General features: G+C 42.3%; 1 pseudogene; it reads left to right on the top strand.

Annotated features, from left to right (window-relative positions):
* Positions 1 to 4,674: 4,674 nt before the first annotated feature.
* LOC148124006 (uncharacterized) lies at positions 4,675 to 5,370 on the top strand (annotated as a pseudogene).
* Positions 5,371 to 14,325: the final 8,955 nt, after the last annotated feature.

Genomic DNA, 14,325 nt, shown 5'->3' with positions numbered 1-14,325 from the left:
CAAAAGTCTGGGTTCATAACATAGTGGATTTAACTGTGGTTGAAAAGAATAAAGTGTGAATAGTAGAAAACACAGAATTGGAGCAAAGTATCAAGATCTGTAAATTGAAGTTGAAAGATTATGGCATAAATCAGCTGTGGTTGTCCATGTGGTTATTGGCACACTGGGTGCCATACCAAAAAATTTGAATAACTCTTAGAAAATCTGCAGGTTAACATTTCCTTCTGTCAATTACAAAAGGCATACTGCTTGGATCCACATAGATCGGCTATACTGATATATTATGACATCTTAGATTGTTGGGAAGAATTTGATGTATGTGAAGGCCGACACCAGATAAAAAACTGTGATTTCACATTTTGGGTATATAATTAGAATAATAATTTCACTTTGTATCCTTACAGATTTTGGCAGCTGTAAGGATCTTCTCAAGGTGAGAACTTGACTTCCCCTTTCTATAATATCCCAATACATGTCACTGTGGATTTTATTGTCAAATTCAAGTTTAGAAAAGCATTCTGTTCCATTGGTTATAGGAAATGTACAACTTCATTTGCATTTGTAAAAGGAAACTTCAAGAACAGAAGCTTCTTTTTTCACTCCTTTTCTTTTGATGCAGAGAAAACATTTGTTTACCACTGTGGCTCTTTGAATTATTCAAGAAAACATGTGACTGATTGTCCTTTTATCTATTAGGAAGCTGACATTTCCTTTTGGTTTGGAATTGTAATCAGGGTTATGAAGATTCCATCTTGTTAGTCATAGGCTGTGTTTAGAAGCATTTTGAACACAACATTGGAATGAGGGAAAATATTAGCCCTAATCTAGGCCATTCATTTAGAGTTTCACTGTCTTATTGGCAAATTATATTTGTTTTAAAAAACCTAAAAAACATTTTGATCCTTGGGCAAATGTTGCCTATTTCTCATGGATTTTTCATTTATAACCCCCTGACATGAATACTGTAGTGCTGCTTTGTTTCCCCAAAATTAAGATCCAATCTTATTTTCTTTTGGGTCCCAAAATAAGCACCAGGTCTTCTTTTGGGGGGATGCCTTGCCACTTACCTTGGGACCATCACAGCCAGGCCTCCCAAACCCTGATACCTGTCATGCTCTCCAACTTTTTCTGTGGCCACTTGCAGCCACTCGTGGCCAGACACCATATAGTGCATTGTGCTGGTGCCACCGCTCACAGCAGGAGGCAACATGGCATGTTGCGGCAATGCCTCTTCTTGCTGCAGTAGGCTGTATGATATATCACGCCATTGCACATGCATCACATGTGATGCATTGAACTGGACTTCCTTGTTTTTTCTTTGAAGACATTTCGATTCTCATCCAAGAAGCTTCTTCAGCTCTTGTCAGGATCGTGGGGAATGGAAGAATTTATATTCTTTGCAGACACCTGATCATTTGCATCCTTTTAGAGGTCATTGAAGCACTTGAAGGTTTATTTGTGTCCTCACGGTCACCTGAGTAGTGTTCCTAGCTCCTGTAGTCTGCAATTGCCCCCTCCCCCCAGAAATCTATTCCTATTCCCACACCATTCAAAGGGTGTTCACCCCAAATTGTATAGCTAAAAGTCTATAGAGACTCTTAGTCATCCAAATCATGGTTGTCCCAAAGGTCTTCAAAGAAAAAACAAAAGTCTGCTATCTGCAAGGAATATAAATCTTTCCATTCCCCACTATCCTGTCAGAATTGAAGAAGCTTCTTGGATGAAAAGCAAAATGTCTTCAAAGAAAAATCAAGAAAGTCCAGATGCCTCCTGAAAAACCACCTTTGGGACAACCATGACTTGGATGACTGAGAGTCTCTACAGACTTTTAGCTATACAATTTGGGATGAACCCTTTGAATGGTGTGGTAGCAGGAATGGATTTGCAGAGGGAATTGCAGACTACAGGAACCAGGAGCACTACTCAGGTGATCCTGAGGACACAGGTAAATTTCCAAGTGCTTCAATTACTCTCTAAAAGGATACAAATGATCAGCTGTCTGCAAAGAATATAAATCCTTCCTTTCCCCCCATCCTGTCAGAGCTGAAGAAGCTTCTTGGATTAGAAGCGAAACGTCTTCAAAGAAAAAACAAAAAAATTCAGTTGCCTCCTGAAAAAGCACCTTTAGGGCAACTATGACTGCATGACTGAGAATCTCTACAGATTTGGGGCTCAATTGTGGTCATAGTTCTGTATAGTTCTAGTCTTTCTATGGAGTGACTGATTTGGTCTATATCATTAGACTAATAAAGGCTAAGTATGGTCTTCATCTCCCCCCAGATGTTATCCATCCCATGTTTGGGATTATTCTGTTACCAATACATCTGGGTACCCAGTCAGGGAAGGATATTTGTGTCTTTGTGTCAGTTATCTGATTTTGATTGCTCCAGTGATTATTCCAATCTACTCCACTGTTTTTTGTACTATACATTTTATTATGTTGTCTGCACTAGGAAGTTTCAGTTCCAGAGTACACATAGTGACTAAATGGATACCTTATTATTTGGTGTTGTGTGCACCAGATTTTACTAGTACAATTATCATTATCCACTTTCTCACTATGGGATAGAAAACAAATGAAGAGTATGTATAACTACTATATTAGGCTTTGCAGTTTAAAATACAATAAAACCTGAATTCCCAAACCAAAATTGGGGAAACAAACAACTACTTCAACCTATTTCAAATGGCCAAACACATTTAATAATCTTGTGGCCACTTTAAAGGGCAAGCAAATGAGTTCCCAGTCCATTCCTGTCCCCATTAAATTCTAGTACAGAAAGATTTAAAAAGCAATCTTAAAGATTAAGTAAATAGAACAAAAAAACTTTACAGTTAGCAGGGTTAAAAATAAAGCTGTAACCTTTAGAAATGAACAATACTTGATTTGATCTTGACATCACCTGGGCATCATCCCATAATCTGTTTTCAAAAATGTCAGAACTTATTCTTCAGATGTGATGCATAATTAAAAATGGTTTTTAAATGGGTGCTTAATGTTTTTATCTTTGTGTTTCAAGAAGGGTTTATACAGTACAGAGAGATTAGCTTCTAAGATAACACTGACTTGCAATAATAAAAGGGTAGATAAGCTTTTTTTGAAAAAATACTGGGGAGTATTTTGGACTTTAAGTTGATACATTCAGTGAATTCAGTGTAATTTCTTGATTGTTTTTAATAAAAATAATACTTTTTAGCATGACTAGAATATGCATTATCTGGAACTGAGTAAGAAATAGATGTTGAAAGATAAATGGAACTAAATAATAGGCAAATATAGCCTCAGTGATGCAGTGGTTAGAGTGCTGTACTGCAGGCCACATCTGCTGATTACCAGTTGCCTGCAATTTGGCAGTTCAAATCCCACCAGGCTCAAGGTTGAATCAGCCTTCCATCCTTCCAAGCTACAATGTGGACCCAGATTGTTGAACGCAATAAGCTGACTCTGTAAACTGCTTGGAAAGGGCTGTAAAGAACTATAAAGTGGTATATAAGTCTAAATGCTATTGCTATTGCTAAATATGACAATCAATTTGAAGGGAATAGTAATAATAAATAAAGAAATGTAGTAGAATATGTTATAGCATTAAGTAGAGAGTTACTCTATAGGCATTTGTTATCTTGCTGTTGTAAAAAAGATTTCCTTAACCTTTTTATTTGTTGTAAAACAATTATAAACACATGCCTGCAATCAGTTACATCCTCTTCTATTAAGACACATGATTGTCCCATCTAAATAAATCTGAATCCATCTGTTTTCCTAGATTGATATATTTCACCCCAGCATCACCCCTTGGGAATGAAACGTACCTCTCTGGGAATGTAACTAGTTCCATTCGGAGGAATCCACACCTTTGAAATATGCTGTTAATAGCCTCCTTATGTGGTCAGTTGTGATCATTTAGATGGACAATAGGAGAAGAGATCACGAAAGGTAAACATTGCCAGGAAAAGATCTGTCTTTTGCAGGCAGATGTAAATCTAAGAGCATTTTACAATGCAGTTAAAGTATATGACTTGACTTCTAAGAATCCTAAAGGTAGAAGAAGACTTTACTTTCTATATGCTTTGTAGCCTTCCTCTCATATCTATCTTGTGTGTATGTGAGAGTGGGTCTTACCCTAACCTTATTAATTAATTAAAGTTAGATTTTGTTCTTCAAAGCCTGTGCTTAAGTTCATTTTTGATATATCGTGATCTTAAGTTATAGCCAGACTTTACAAAGTAATATTTTTCCAAAATATTAATTTCATCCAATTTCTCTATCAGTTTGCATTAAAATAATAATTATAAAGTCCATCCTGGAGGGAAGTAATGTAAAATTGCCTCTTTATTTTTGCCAAGAGAACTGGATGGATATGGCTTACACAAGTTTAGCCAGCTATTATTAAATTTCCAGGCCAAAAGGCCACATAATGGGGAAAAAAAATCACTGAACACTGAACTTACACGAGAATAAGAGAATATCAAAGCAATAGCCTTTCTAATAGTAATATTATTAGAGCTGGTCAGCAGATCTGTGGTGGCCCTGGTCTTAGACTGCTGCTTTTAAATGTGAGATCAGCTTGCAATAGGGCTAGCTTTATTGCCAATTTGATCCTCGAAGAGAAGGCTGATCTGGCTTGTATAACTGAAACGTGGCTGAGCCCAGAGGGAGGCGTTCCTCTTGCAGAAATGTGCCCAGTGGGTTATCAAGTATGGCACCAGTCTAAGCCTCAGGGCCGGGGAGGAGGTGTGGCTGTTATCAGAGAATCTCTAGTAGCCTCCAGAGGCACTGTTCAACAAGTCCCAGGCTGCGAGACCCTTTTTTCTTAGATTGGGCTCAAGGGATCAGGTGGGATTGCTGCTGCTATACCAGCCTTCCTGCTGCGTGGCAGCTTCCCTACCTGGAATCCTGGACCTCACCGCAGGACTGGCAGTGGAATTCCCCAGGCTTATAGTTGCGGGGGATTTCAACCTGCCTCCCCTGGGGTCAGGGTCGGAGGTAGCCCGAGATTTTATAGAAACTATGACTTCCATGGGCCTGTCTCAGATTATCCAGAACCTGGCTAATAATAGAGATCACACTCCTGATTTGGTGTTCTTGTCGGAGTAGTGTCTATGTGACTTGGAATTGGTAGACCTCTCCTTGGTCCACTTGTCATGGTCAGATCACAGTCTGGTGGCAATGAGTTTCTCAAAAGCTGTATCCCCCTGCAGGGAGGCAAGACCTATTAGATTGGTCCACCCTGACTAATGGACCCAGATAGATTCCAGAAGGAGCTGGGGGTTATAACTGCAGATCTATTATGCAGTCCAGCTCAGCTCTTAGTCACTGTTTGGAATAGGAAAGTGACTGATGCTCTGGATAGGACCTCTCCTCACCCGTAGACCTGTTATGGTTCGGAATAAAGGGGAGGCCACACCAGAGCATCTCAATAACACACTTTATTCAGGGAATAAAGGGGCTGTCGCGTCTGTAAGCTAACAACAGACCTTCCAGCGAACAGCGGCTGGCTCGACCTAGCAGCCGGCTTTTATAGCCCGGCTGTCGAAGGAAACCAGCCAATGGGGCAAAACGCCCCGCAGCATGAGCGGACCTGAGGGGAACTTGTGTCAGCCCCAAGGACATAACACCCCTTCCCCCTAGATATGAACACGAATAGTCCTTTAAGTAAGCCGGTGGTTTGTGTGAGCGCCCCGACCGGTGCAGTTCTGGTGATGCACAAAGTGGCATAGAGTTCTGGGAGTCAGTAACTGGCCTTGCCAGGCAACAGGGTCGATCTGGAGTCCGGACTGGAGTCTGGGAGTGGTCACAGTCCTTGGGTTGGATTGTTAAATTGTCATTGTCACGCAACCCGGTGGTGTCGTCGGTTGGTACGGCTGATGACTGTAGGACGGTCCCGGTCTACTGTCCATTCCCTCGATTCGGCTGGTGGTGACTGGTCACTCTGGAGGTCCCAGCTAGGATTCGGGTGCGGCGATTGGAGGGTCACTGAAGTCCCAGGGTCAGCGTCGGCATGTTCGCCCTGGCGACTTCTTATCTGGTCCAGATGCCTCCGCCAGATGTGCCCGTCCCCCAACTGGATGCGGTATGACCTTGGCCCGGTGATGGCCACGATCTTCCCAGGTACCCACAGGGGATCGCCTGCGTAGTTCCTGACATAAACTTGGTCCTGTAATACAAAACTCCTGACCCTAGTGTTAGAGCCCAATGGTGTGTCTGGGCAATAGTGGGGATGCAGTCTATCCAGCACTGTCCTTAGCCGTCTGCCCATCAGTAATTCGGCTGGGGACTTGTTTGTGACAGTACATGGGGTCGAGTGTTGGCTTAAGAGAAAGCGAGAGAGTCTGGAGTGCCAGTCGTCTTGAGTGAATCTTGCCAACGCCTCTTTTGCTGACCTAACGGCTCTCTCCGCCAACCCATTGCTAGCGGGATGGAAAGGGGCCGTTAGGATATGCCGGATGCCCAGGTTGGTGGCATACCGGCTGAATTCTGTGGACGTAAATTGGGGGCCATTGTCTGAAACTATGGTGTCAGGCAGACCGTGTGTGACAAATAAGCGGGTCAGAGCCTGGGCAATTGTTCGGGTGGTGGTTGTGGGTTGGAGAGCTACATCGATCCATTTGGAGAATGAATCCACGACCACCAGGAAGGTCTTGCCGTGGAATGGCCCGGCCAAGTCAATGTGCAACCGTGACCATGGTGCGTTGGTACTTTCCCATTTGGTTGGGGTGGTGATCGGTGGTGCTGGCCTGGATTGTTGACAGGGGTGGCAGGAGCTTACCCATTTCGTGATCTCGTCGTCCATGCCCGGCCACCAGACATAACTCCGAGCCAGCGCTTTCATCCGGACGATGCCAGGGTGCCCCTCGTGTAACGCCTTCAGGATGGGTGTGCGCAGAGGTTTTGGAATGACAACTCTGGTCCCCCATAACAGGCAGCCCTGTAAACTGGAAAGTTCTTGCTGGCGGGTTTTGAGCGGTGAGAATTCAGTTGAGAGATTACTGCCCGGCCACCCCCTCCGTACCCAGTCCAGAACCTGGGCGATAAGTTTATCTTTTTGGAGTGGAGAAGCGATGTCGCCAGCGGTGACTGGGATGTCGAACTCACTGGCATCGAAAATGGCATGGACCGGGCGGGTCCTCCACAGGTGCTGGCGCGGGCAGCGGCTGAGGCGTCGGCGTGGCTGAGGTTTTTCCTGGGCGGTGAACCAGTTTGTATCGAGTAGGCCGCCAGGAATAGGGTCCACCTAGTCATCCTGGGGGACAGGACTTGCGGTGTTTGTTTTCTCCTGAGAGGAGCCCCAACAGTGGTTTGTGATCTGTGACAAGTTGAAGTTGTGACCAAAAAGAAATTCATGGAATTTTTGACCGCAGCTTAGCAAGCGACTGGGCCTCTTTGTCAATTTGGCTATAATTACGCTCGGTTGTTGACAAGGTTCTAGAAAAGAATGCGATTGGTGCTTGGAGCCATTGGGAAGTCTGTGGCTTAAGACAGCCCGATCCCGAAAGAGTGAGGCATCTGCAGCTAAGACTGAGGAAGGTGCTGGTCAAATTGTATTAGGACAGCGTCCAGAAGTGATGTGATTTGACTGCCTTAAAGGTGTATTCCTCTTTGGGACCCCAATGCCACGGAGTGTTTTGTCTAGAAGTCTATACAACGGTTCTGCTACTGAGGCTTTGTGGGGTAGGAATGCGCATAGAAGTTTAGCAAACCCAGGAAAGCTTGTAATTCTGACTTGGAAGACGGAGTGGGTGCCTCGTGAATGGCTTTGACTTTAGACTCCACAGGGTGGATGCCAGGCGTCTATTTTATACCCAAGAAAGTCCACCTGCCTAGTGGCGATGGCACACTTCTCCCTTTTTAGTTTGAGGCCATGCTGCCTGAACCTATCCAATACCGCTCTGACTCTGAGAAAAGTTGGGGCCTGTCCCTGGCTGAAATCAAAATGTCATCAAAGTACGGAACTACATCGAGAAGGCCTTGCAGTATCCGTTCCATTAATGACTGGAAGATTCCTGGGGCAACGCTAACGCCAAATTGGAGCGCTTGCATCAGAAACGCCCCTCTGTGGGTGACAATAGTTTGTAGTTGAGCCGTTTGGTTATCCACAGGAAATTGCTGATAAGCCTGTGACGTATCCAATTTGGCAAATATGGTTCCCGGCTCAAATGTGTGTAGTAAGTGTTGGATTACTGGGACTGGGTATGCGCTAGTCTGTAGATAGCGGTTAATTGTGGTTTATAGTCAGAACACATTCTGATACTACCATCTTTTTAAGGGGTGTGACAATTGGAGTCTCCCATTTAGCAAAATCCGTGGGCTCGATCACCCCTTGTTGGAGCAATTTGTCCAGTTCTGCATCCAGCTTAGCGCGCAGAGCAAATGGTACTCTCTTGCGGTTTTAAGCGGACGAGGAACTGCTTTGGGGTCCACGAAAAGGAAATGGGCGTACCATTATAACAACCCAATTCATTGCTGAACACATCAGCATAGTCTGAAAATAGTGAGTCGATATCGGAAGGTGAGACAGCATGTACTCCCGTTAAGCTAAGGCCGAGATAGGGGAACCAATCCAACCCCAAAAGGCTAGGGAGGGCACCATCTACCACCACTAAAGGCAGATGGCCTTTAAAGGATTTGAATCTAACGAGGAACTTGCCTGTTCCGGTACTGGGAATATTCTTCCCCTGGTAATCCCTCAAGGTGAGGCGACTCTTCTGGAGTTGCTTCCTGGACAGGTTGGGACGTATTTTCTTAAGTGTGCTCCAAGAGATGATCGATAGTGCCGATCCGGTATCGACTTCCATAAGGCAGGGTTTACCTTCTAAATGAATAGAGAGGTAATTTTATTAGGTGTCAAAAAGTGTGGTTAGCTTGGTAGCACGTATAACAATTTTCTACTTGCCTGGGTGGCCCCGGAGTAAGGGGGCGATGACTTTTGTGGAGCGCGTGCGTTGCCTGGCAGGCCCTGGCGATGTGGCCTTTCTTGTCGCAATTGTTGCAGGTGGCGTTCCTGAACCTGCAAGTCATTCTGGCATGGGACCCCCCGCGGGAGAGGCACAACAGGATGTGTTTAGGCACGTTGCCGTTTTTGGCCTAGCTCCTACCTGTGGCTGTTTGAAAGGTTTGAGCGATGCACTTCTAAGTGTTCGGTGGGGTCTTCTTCACTCACTGCTTCCTCGGAATGAACAGTGACCGGACTGGGTTTGGCTGCGCTTCCTTGTATTTCAGCGGCCGATTGTGTCGCTAGTTCAGCGGCCAAAGCTTCCTTGATTGCCTGGGTGAGGTTGAGATCTTTTCTGTCCAGCAACCGCCTCTGTAACCTTACATCTCTGACTCCACAGACGAGTTGATCCAGGAGCATGTCGTCTAGGTAATTTTAAATTCGCAGTGGAGAGCTGCGGTTCTCAGAAGCTGACCATATACTGATTGATAGATTCTCCATCTGTTTGTTTCCTCATATGAAAAAAACGTCTCGCTATCTGCGATGGCTTTGGGAAATAATGGTTAGAGAGTGTCTCCAACAGCTCGGACCACGGGCGTTCTTTAATTCCTGGGGGCGAGTAAGCTGTGGCGATATCGAATACTGTGGCCCGCAGTAACTCAGGAAGTACAATTTCTTCCTGTTCTCTGTGTGCATCGGCCAGACCGATGGCATCAAAGGTAGTGATTGAAGCGGTTTCTGTAAGAGTCCCACTTGTCTTCATCTGGCTTAAATGGCGGAAGCGCCGGTTGAATTCATATTGGGTGTTCAGTCTGTTGGTAGACTGACCAATCTCTCTCTGGGAATACAAGGCCCTGATAAGAATGGCAGCTGCAGTTTGCAGCGCTGCTTCAGCTCTAAAGGATCTCTCTGGGTTACACGCTCTGTGTGATTATGGTGGCTATTGCTGTGGCGCCGTAACTGACTTCGTTTGAATTTCGCGTCCTTACAAAGGCGTGGCGGCTATAGCTGTGGCGTCGTGCTGACAGCTATTCAAATCCAGCGCCTATATGTTCTGGCGGCTGTGGCGCAGCGCCAGCTTCGCTGCGGCCAGAATCCGAACAGCAGCGGTTGGATTCTGTGCTCAATGCTGGGCGGCTGAGGTTCTCAGTGCCCCACTTCTCTCACGTAGCTTTTTTAACTGAGGGCTCCACGCTCCACTTTCACTTCCATAATCAACGACTGACCGAGCTCTCAAGCGGCGCGGCTACGGTTCAGCGTTTTTGGTGTGTGTTTCAGCTCTTTTGGTATTGCTGCTGGTTGGCCAGATCCCATCCTCGTCGCCAATGTTATGGTTCGGAATAAAGGGGAGGCCACACCAGAGCATCTCAATAACACACTTTATTCAGGGGAATAAAGGGGGCTGTCGCGTCTGTAAGCTAACAACAGACCTTCCAGCGAACAGCGGCTGGCTCGACCTAGCAGCCGGCTTTTATAGCTGGCTGTCGAAGGGAGCCAGCCAATGGGGGCTGCAAATGCCCCCACAGCATGAACGGACCTGAGGGGGAACTTGTGTCAGCCCCAAGGACATAACAAGACCTCTCTGTGCCCCATGGTATAAAGAGGAACTAAGCAGGATGAAATGCATGAGGACATGTCTAGCGTGCCACTGGCAGAAGACAGGAGATGAACTTGATCGAATTCGGGTAAGAGCTGCTACTTAGGCCTACCTTATGGCGATTCATGAGGCAAAATGTAAATACTTCTCCACACTAATTGCATCTGCAGATAATCGCCCAGTGTCAGCTGGTGCTTCATTCAAAATCCAAGAAAGAAATACTTAGACTCCATTAATCAGAGAAAAGATATCTTTTACTGGAAATCAAGTTGTAGCAACAAAAGAATTCTGAATCTGAGAAAATGGGCGCGTAAATCACATATACAAAGTAATAGCAACGTTCCCACCTCAATAGTTCAATTGGCTCATCCAATTAAAAGTTGTGTATATCATCATGTGGGCATCTCCAGGTGGTGATGAGGCCTCTGTCTGTTGACCTTGACATATTTTGATAAAGAGTTGCAGCTGTACATAGCATAGGATAGAAGCCTAAGCAAGAATCTACCCCCCAGCTTATACAGTGGTGTGATTAATTGTCAGAGGAAATTCTGTTTTGTAACACCTCCAGCTCACTTCCGCATAAGCAAATCCCCCTCCTACCCCAGTTACTTATGACAGCCGAAAGATGTATCTGAAGATAGAGATGAGCATGGCAGTTTGTTTATTCAGATGCTCATTTCTGAACAGAGATAGCTGAGTCTGATTTGAAGTTGAAAGAAACATTGAAGACCTTGAAAATTCTCATTGGACTTATCAAAGACAGAGGCTTGCTTTTATACTAGAATTGCTTTTTTGGCCTTTTGCCTCCCTTCTACCCCCTACCAAACTAGTGGGGCTCTTTTTTTCTTTAATTGATTTTAACTTTTAAAACCAGGAAATTAGAATGTGAACTTTATTTAGGCTCTTTTGTTTATTTAGAGGAAATATATAGAATATTTTTTCTTTCTTTCTTTTATTTTCATACCACCATTGCAACTAATTGATTAAGGTATATATGCCTGAAAATCTACTTTTTCCTTTTGAAGTGGGCAATTACTTGCCTTTCATTTTTCTTTTTTCCTTTTTCTCTCTTCTTTTTCTTTTCTTACAGATAAGCATTACAAATGAGGAGAAAGACAACAGCCCAGCTTCTTTTGATACCAACTCCTCACCATCTGGAGGACAACAATCACTGCAGAGAATATTACAACAGAAAGAAAAGAGAAGGAAGACATTACAGATCATTATGCAAGGAATTCAGAAATTGGAGTAAAAATTGAAAAGACAGATGAAAAAGTGGAAAATATTCAAATAGATGATGAAATATGAAGACAGATTCAAAAAAATTGGAAGATACAAAGAGTATTAAGATAATTGGAGATATTATACTGCTTGAGCAATGTTTTTCCAGAAGGGCAGATTTTGGAAACTGCCAGACAGGGAAGAGACAAATCTCAGAATTTTATCTAAGATTTCAAAACATAAAGAAGGAAAGGTGAAGATCTTTATTGAAATAATGGCAGCAGTTATTGGCAGAAGAATGGAAATAACCAAAGAAAAGATGACATGGATGATTGCTAAGTTAAAGTTCACACAAGATATGCAAGTAACGAGAATAACAGATTACCAAGAGAAGTTCATATATTAGATTTACTAAGAAAATTATTGGTGGCGTAGAGAAAACACTCAAGATACAGATAAAGAAAATTGTAGCTGAAACAGATACCAAGAAGAGTAAGAGAGATGAGAAGAGTAACATGCACTCTTGACTAAAGAGTTACTTAAAGAGGAGTAAACTACAGATGGCTGATGCCAGAAGGTCTCGGTTCACTTGGCAGGAACAAAGACACACAGAATTGGACACAGTTAGAAAAGCTGAGCTTATTCTACTTAGGAATACTTTAGAGAAGGAGTAAAGAAGAGTAATGAAGAGTCACTAACTGAGTCTCCAAGAGGAGGTATAGTACAATTGAAAAGAAAAGAAGAAGGTGCAGTAGGTGAACCCAGAGAATGCAGAATTGAGACTTACTAGAGCAATAAACCTCTTATAAACCTTAACATGGATGAAAGAAATTAATTACTATTAACATAAATGACTTAATTTGGTTACTAAAAGAAGGAAAGCCCGAATGATAAAACAAGAAGAATTTATAAAAATACATACAAAAATAATTGAATTGGACTATGTTAATATTTGTTAGGTTGATGGGTATTTTAATGGAATAATTAATGACTGGTTGGACTATACATAGAAAACAACAAAAGAAAGTTAGAAAGATATTACCCAAATCCTTCCTTGAATAACAGGAACACCCCGATCAACGATGCATGGAGAAATGCAGAAAGTGTTAACATATTTTAGTTCAAAACAGTAATACACCGGCCTAGAACAGATATGATGGATGTCAGCAGAATTATTGACTAATGACATAGATTGAAAGAAAAATGTTAATTTAAGTAGATCCATGTCAATTATTTGAAAGGACACAAGAGGAGATCTAGATGGGTTTCAAAATAATATGATACTGAAAGAAAGACTAAACAGAAAATAGAGAAAACTTGGTTTTCTTCTTTTAAAGAAAATAGAAAAGAGGATAATATCTTACAGAATCTCTGGGATGGGATGAAGGCTCACACAAGATGTTTGATAATAGATTATACTAAGAGAAGAAACAGAAAACAGAAAAAAATATTTAAGACATTAGAGATGACTATAAAAAGATCAGAAAAAGATCACAGATGTTCCTACAAAAAGACATTAAAAATAAAATGGATATAATTAAACATAAAATGGGACTAATGTAAAAAGAGGATTTAGCACAAAAAATAAAAATGCTAAACAGAATTACTTTTGAAGATGCAATAAACCAGGCAGATGGCTAGCTTGAAACTGAGAAAGGAAAGATAAGCAAGAAGAATTAAGTCAATTGATAAACAGTATATGACAGGGTTTGCTATGGAAATGAGGAGAGAAAAAAAATTATACAAGACTACTACGGAAAAACTGTACTTTCAAGAGAATATTCAAGAAGAAAAAAGTTAAACAATATCTTCAGAAAGTGAACTACCTCAGATACCCCAAAACATTGGAAAAATAATGTTAGAAGGGAAGTATAACAATAATGGATTCTAACAGAAGTCTTTAAAAAACAGAATCGCTGGGAAAGCACCAGGTCCAGATGGTTTGCACAGCGGAATTTTTACAAGACTTTTCAGGAAACATTGAATTTTCATCTTTTTGAAGTTATGAATGAAGTTATGTTAAAGAAAATAACAACAAAACATGGTCAGAAGTATGAATACACTTGCACTGAAGGAAGGTACAGACCTAAGGCAAAGTTAAAAATTATAGACCTATATCTTTATTTGAACTCAGACTATAAATCTTTGGGTTTCAATTTTGTGGCAGAAAGATTCAAAAGATACTTAAATAATTTTATTCATACTTTGATCAAAATGATTTCGCCAAAGAGACAAATCAAAGACAATGTGAGAATCATTTTGATACTCTGGAATATTACAGTGAAGCTACACTGAGAAGCAAATGGCCTTGATGTTTTAGATGCCCCAAAGCCTTTGACAATGTGAGTTGGTGATTTATTTACTGCAATTGATACAAATGGGCTTTGTAAGAAATTTTATCCAAGGCATTGAAACAATATACCATGAACAAACTGCAAAGGTGAATGGTGAATGGAGAATTGGCCAGAATCCATAGATATAAGAAAAGGTACAAGGCAAGGCTGTCTATTGTCGCCTAAGCTGTTTGTGTGTTAACATTGGAAATCTTGAATAGGAATATCAGAAAAGAAAATAAAA

Source organism: Pseudonaja textilis, chromosome Z (genome assembly GCF_049901715.1).
Source record: "Pseudonaja textilis isolate UNSWEBS1 chromosome Z, rPseTex1.2, whole genome shotgun sequence".
NCBI lineage: Eukaryota > Metazoa > Chordata > Lepidosauria > Squamata > Elapidae > Pseudonaja > Pseudonaja textilis.
This window is presented reverse-complemented; position numbering and strand designations above follow the sequence as displayed.